General features: G+C 42.7%; 1 protein-coding gene across 2 annotated transcripts in view; it reads left to right on the forward strand.

Annotated features, from left to right (window-relative positions):
- Positions 1-852: 852 nt before the first annotated feature.
- RHOH (ras homolog family member H) overlaps positions 853-6,346 on the forward strand; it is a 41,544-nt gene continuing 36,050 nt past the window's right edge. Inside the window, exons 1-2 of one of the 2 annotated variants that reach the window (XM_015561030.1) lie at positions 853-1,094; positions 4,378-4,466. The gene's annotated coding sequence lies outside the window, so the exon portion shown is untranslated. Of the gene's footprint in view, positions 1,095-4,377; positions 4,467-4,886; positions 5,183-6,346 lie in introns of those variants that run through there. The other variant, XM_015561031.1, reaches the window with a different exon arrangement.

Consider the following 6,346-nt stretch of genomic DNA (forward strand, 5'->3'; position numbering starts at 1 on the left):
GATGATTTTAACTTTTAGCTGGGGCTGAGAGTCATAGCTGTAGGTCTCCGCTTAATTGTCCGTTGCTCCAAGAGGCCCTCCTTGACCATCTCTAGGATGTAGATTTAGTCTTGCTCTCCAGCTCAGCTTCTCTGATTCCGTTGTACTAGTTACTACAATGTGTAATTACTGTGTTAATTTGAATGCTTTTGTTTATCTTCCCGCTCTAGGACATAGGGACTGTGAGGACAGGGAATATGTCTGTCTTGGTCTTTGTGCTTTTCTTCAGTGCACAGTGTCAGGCACACAGAAGGGTGAATGCATGGCAGGGCTGCTTAAGCTCTCGCTATGGCTGAGTCTGTCCACTCTGCCCCAAGTTATTATTTGGTAGTTATTAATAAAGCAAAGCAAACCAAACCCTCCACCTACCGCTTTCCCTCCACGGCATGTTCATCAAGCTGATGGTGAGTTCCAAGGTGCTTTTTGCTAAGTGTAAATGAACCACGGCCAGTCAGAGGAGTGGACTTTTTTTTTCTTTTTTTCTGCTTTATTTCACTCCCTTAAGGAATCATCTTGGTGTTTCGCTCTTCCTTTCCTGCTGTATGTGGGCGATGTGCTGGTGGGAAATGGAGGGACAGGGCAGAAAAAATGGTCCCGGGAGGGTTGACAAATGAAACACGAGTCCAGCCATGCGGCAAGGGTCTTATTCTGCCTCTGATCTGGGGAAGTTTTCGTATTGTCATGGAGAGAAACACACGTGCACACGCCCTGAAACCCACACGCATGCACCCCTTCTTCGGAGAAGCCGGTTACAGGAAACTGACTCGGGCACAGGAACTTGCTAACCTCTTTTGTCACATTCGGACGGCTCCTGCCGCTCAGTCACCACGCACACTCCACCCAGCGTCTTGGGTTGGAAGGTTTACCAGCCGGACGCCGGCATTTTCAGTTCTTCCAGTGCGAATCGGCTGTGGTCTTGGGGAGGAAGGAAAGGCTGATCGCAGAAGGAAATCCTAACAGGGAAAGGTCCTGGCTGCTTTTGTTTTTCCTTACCTGCCCCCAACAACGTTGACTTCCGGAGTCAGTCATTTTGGTGTCAAGAAATCCTACAACAGGTAAGACTTCTGCTTCTTTAAAAATATTCCTTCGGTGTCAAAAGAAATCTTTCTAATTTTATTTAGCTTTTACTCTAAGCGAAACACAGTGATTACCCTGTTCTACCTGATGTAAAATATGGAATGACAAGGGAGAAGGGCGCGTTGCTTTGATAGCCAACCTCCGCTGCCCCCCACCCAAGTCCTAACAAGATGCGTATAGTTTTTGAAACGTTAAATATTATAAAAGCTGGCTTTTGGTAATGGGATAGTTTAGTATAGTGTCAGCTGGGTACTAGCCTTATTGGGATGATGACTTCATTAGTTATATAATGTCTATATTGTATCCCTGAAGCTAATATAATATTGTATGCCAACTGTAATTGAAAAATGAAAAAAGGGTAGTTTAAATACCAACCTATGTTTGATGAAATAAGTCTGAAGATTTCCTAAATTGTGCAAATGCGAGTTTTAAAATTTTCTAATTCAGAAAAGAACCAGAACCAAAATCCCAGTGATGTAGATTTGGATCTAGAATTCCAGGCTTTTTGTTTCATGTACTGCCCATGCTGAGGTCCTCTTTCTAAAAATCGTACATGATGTATAAGTATATATTTTTAAGTTAAATTAATTTTTTTGAGGTGGTTTGATTTAGAGACATGCCGTGAAGTGCCCATCAGTAGCCTGGGTTGTAAATAAATAAAGTTTGGAAAATCACTAGTTTTAGGTGCTTTGTTAAATTAAAACTGCTATCAAAGTAAACAACAAGTAGTCGATAATCCATTATAAGTTCTAAGCTGGGGTTGTGGCGGATGTACGAGGAATATAAAGAATTTCTATATGCTTTATATTTGAAGGACCTTATTATTCACCAGCAGTGTAAGAAGTAAAATTCAGGAAGAGTATGAGATGGGAATTAAGTGGTGAATGGGATGGCATAGGCTGTAAGAGTTCTGAGAAGGGGATTGGAAACTGGACTAGTCTGGAAGATATGGGCCTTGGAAAGACATAAGATTTGAGTGGAAGGAGAAGAAGGTTAGTTCACACCGGGAGGACTGTGTAGGCAAAGGCTCGAAAGTGAGGCTGACGAGCAGATGACCAGTCTAGCTGAGGAGACTGGCCCGAGAAAGGCAGAGAGTCTGTTTAATACATTGGCAGGAAAGAAGCTTGGAAAATTAATGTGTAGGCAGGTTCTGGGGAACCTTAAGAGGCCGTTCAGCAGAACGAATAGATTCCATTCAGCAGTTTTCTTCTCATGTCCTTAGGCTTCTCTTCTGAGCTTTCTCAGCTCTGACAATTCCGAGCAAGAGGAAGCCTGGAGATGCTTGCCTCTTCACCCTTGGGACTAGTTTATGCACCGGTGGTCCCCCACTGGCCCTCTGCTGTCTTCCTTCAGTACACCATTCATGTGGAGAAAGGGTGGTGTGGCTTGGGGTACTTGTAAGACCTCCGTTTCTGGTTACTACCTTTTAAGAGACTCTTCAATCAGCTGGTAATTAAAGTAGCCTTCCTCTTGGGAGGACACACGGGTTGACTGATTACAAGTAAATCTCTATTCTTCAAAAGCCAGTTCAAAAATTCCATGAAATATGTAATTTTCTTTGCATGTCTGAATGAGACTTCCTGCTGCTCTTTTCCTAATGATTTGGAGCACTTTCCCCCCTGGACTAGGAGATACCCGTGTCCACATAGTAACAAAAATACAGTATGGTGAATAAGAACTCAGACTTTGGGGCCAGATTGCGTTGTGTTGAAGCCTGGTGCCGTTGCTTCGGGAAATTCGGACTCATTAACTTCTCCAATCCTCAGATTAAAAACATCTGTAAAGTAGTTGTAATAATAATAACTGAAAGTACCTACTGCAGAGGGTTTTTTTTAGGGATAAAATAAAAATATGTAAAGCATTTAGCCTAGTGCCTGGCATAAAATTAACTCTCAATAAATGTAGCTATTATGATTCTTATTAAGGACTTGACTGGGGACACTAGAATGATGTGGTCCCTAGCCTGGGAATAAGATACATGGGGTGGATGGGCAGAGGCTGGGAATTAACATTTTTTGAGCACCAGGGATGGCCCAGTGACGGGTGAGGAACCTTTTTTCTGCCAAGGGCCATTTGGATATTTATAACATCATTCACGGGCCATACAAAATTCTCAACTTAACAAGTAGCCTGCTATATTTGGTCAAACATTTAATTAACTCACCCCTAATGCTATGGCAGGGCCAGACCAAATGATTTTGAGGGCCTTATTTAGCCCTCAGGCCAGACATTCCCCACCCCTGGTTCATAGGGATATGGAAAAGAGAAAGGATTAGAAACTGACATTTTAAGCCTTTCCATATCAGATCCTCAGACTATAACCCGACCCTCCGAGTGGCTGCATGTTATTTGGGGCATCTGTGGCTGCTGCGTCTCTCCGAATACACTGGGTGGAATCGGACAGGTGCTTGGAATAGAGAGGCACAGAGGACTCTTCTACCTGGGCCAGCTTAGGTTAAATTATTTAATTTTATTGTATTTTAATTTTAATGCTAGCAAGGCATAGCTAAAAATCCGTTTCTGTTCAAGAGTTGGGACCGCTTTGCAATAAGCGCCCAAGGTGCTCATTTAGGTTCTCGATGCTTGGGGTCTGGGTGAAAGCCAAGATTAAGAAGCACCCTGCTTTCCCGTTCCACTCCCCAGATTAGGGTTTGTTTTGGGTTAGTAAACCCCCTTTAAAAATGCAAATATGGCCTGTCTGTTCATTATGCAGGAGATTCTCAATTATACGTGCGTATTACTTTAGTCAAAGAGTAATATCGTTTTCCTTCCAGAGCCCCACTGATAACATAAGAGAGGGAAGTTTGGGGCTTTGAGTGTGGGAAGAGGTGGACCCAAGGCAGGATGGTGCCAAAGTGGAGGATGCTGGAAGGCCGTATGGCAGTACTAGGTGCCGGGGTGGGCAGTGAGAGATGAACGGTGAATAGAATGTGTGTGTGTGTGGGGGTGGGGGGTGGGGGGTGGGAGGGAGTGCGGGAGGAATGCCAGAAAAAAGGCTCCTCCAAGCTCTTTAATCATTTGACTCTCGCAGCTGCTTGAATACCCTGAACAACTTGTTGATGCTTTGTATAAGAAGATATTCTGTCCCCCGGATGTGGACAGCTGTTCAGAGACTATTTGATTTGTCTGGTTCTGGCCCAGAAAAGTCATTCCTAAAACCACCTGGGGAGCTTGTAAACAACAGCAATTCTCATGTATCACAACCGGCCCTGGAGTGGGGTCCAGGTCCGAGTGATAACAAATACAAACCCTTTCTCCCAGGTGACTAGGAGGCGGCCGTTCCACACACAGATGAGCAGTTGGGAGCCGTTAACCCAGAACTCTCCTACCAGGGCCCAAGCTCCAAGATGGTAAGTTGAGTAAGTGCTGAGATGCGGCGAAATGATCTTCCCTCTGTTGTGATTAATACAAAAGTATTTTCCTTTGTTTTGAATTGGTTTCTTAGGAAAGTTCCTGGGTGTGGGATGACTGAGCCAAGGGTATGAGCATGTGTAAAGTTTTTGTCAGCCACATTTACATTTTAGCACACACAGGCAGGGAGTACTTACGAAATTCTTAAGTGTTCACTAGTTTCACACATATATGAAATCGTACGGTACTTGTCTTTCTCTGACTGGCTTATTTCACTTAGCATAGTATTCTCCAGGTCCATCCATGCTGTCCCAAAAGGTCAGATTTCCTTCTTTTTTATGGCCAAGTAGTGTTCCATTGTGTAAATGTACCGCAGGTTTTTTATCCACTCATCTCCTGATGGGCACTTGGGCTGCTTCCAGTACCCCTGAAATCTACATAATTTTATTAACCAATGTCACCCTAATAAATTTAATGAAAAAATACTCCGGTGTTTTATGCATATAGAGGCTCTTTATTATTACCCAGAGAGGGCCCAAAGAAAGGAATTTGCTTTCAGTGGTGAAAGTGTCAAATCACCCTCCCAATTTCTCTTTTCCAGTGAAACAAAATACGAATGAATCACTTTTGGGAGAGAATTGCCAAACATGACGGAGAGCTCAGTTGTTTCTTAGAGCATTAGTGGGAGGCTTCTTATCTCTCCACTTAGTTTCTGGTAAACCTGAAGTCGGCAGTGACCTCTTCCCCATTTCATAGAAAAGAATACCCAGGAAGAGAGTGGTTAAGAAACATGTAATACGGCTCTCATCACATTTGCCACGAGAACTACGTAGCGTCATCCATTCAGCCATTGTTCGAGTAAATACGTGACTGAGTCATTTTCATAGGTGACCCCATGGAAAAGGCTAGTAAGACGAGAGTATTGTCCGAACTGGGGGAGGGTGACCTAGATGGGCCTTCTTCTCTAACTTTTATTTGCATTATGTTTTATTCATTTTGCATTTACATAACCTGCTAACCTAAAAGCATGGTTATTGTTTGTGACACAGATGGGAATAGGGTGAATATTCAGTGGCTTCAGTAAAAAAGGAGAAAGGGAAGACATGCTCTTGCGAAATATCAAGTGAGACATCGGCAGTGATGTGCAGGAGCCTGCCTGTACTTGTTTGCAAGAGTTGATTGTAAAATTTCCAGAATATTTTCAAGCTGGCTGTTACATACATTCACCATTAAACTTAAATTATATAACTTTGTTAAGGAAGTTATGTTAAAAATAAATGTGGTAGCTCTGGTTGGTGTGGCTCAGTTGATTGGAGAGTCAACGTGTACACCGAAAGAACGGTTATGGGTTCGGTTCCCATCCTGGTCAGGGCATATACCTAGGTTGCAGGTTTGATCCCTGGTTGGGGAAAGTATGGGAAGGCAACCAATTGATGTTTCTCTCTCTCTCTCTCTCTCTCTCTCTCTCTCTCTCTCTCTCCTTTCCCCTCTTTCTAAAATCAATAAGCACGTCCTTGAGTGAGGATTAAAAAAAAAAAAAGATAACGGTGATAAGTATTCAAAACTCAATGCTTCCTAATTATTTACTACCTTTTGCTATTATGCTCTTAACATTATTTGCTCCAATTTAGTTGTAGGATAGAAATATTATATAATGGTGCTACAGAGCTTCTCTTTACAATTTTGCATTCAGTGATGTAATGTTAGCTTGAAACTGGTCATGGTAGAAGTGTCTACACCAGTGATGGTGAACCTATGACACGCGTGTCAAAGGTGACACGTGAACTCATTTTTTTGGTTGATTTTTCTTAAACAGCATTTAAATATATAAAATAAATATCAAAAATATAAGCCTTTGTTTTACTATGGTTGCAAATAT

The sequence above is a fragment of the Myotis davidii genome, unplaced genomic scaffold, assembly GCF_000327345.1.
Source record: "Myotis davidii unplaced genomic scaffold, ASM32734v1 scaffold235, whole genome shotgun sequence".
In the NCBI taxonomy this organism is placed as follows: Eukaryota; Metazoa; Chordata; class Mammalia; order Chiroptera; family Vespertilionidae; genus Myotis; species Myotis davidii.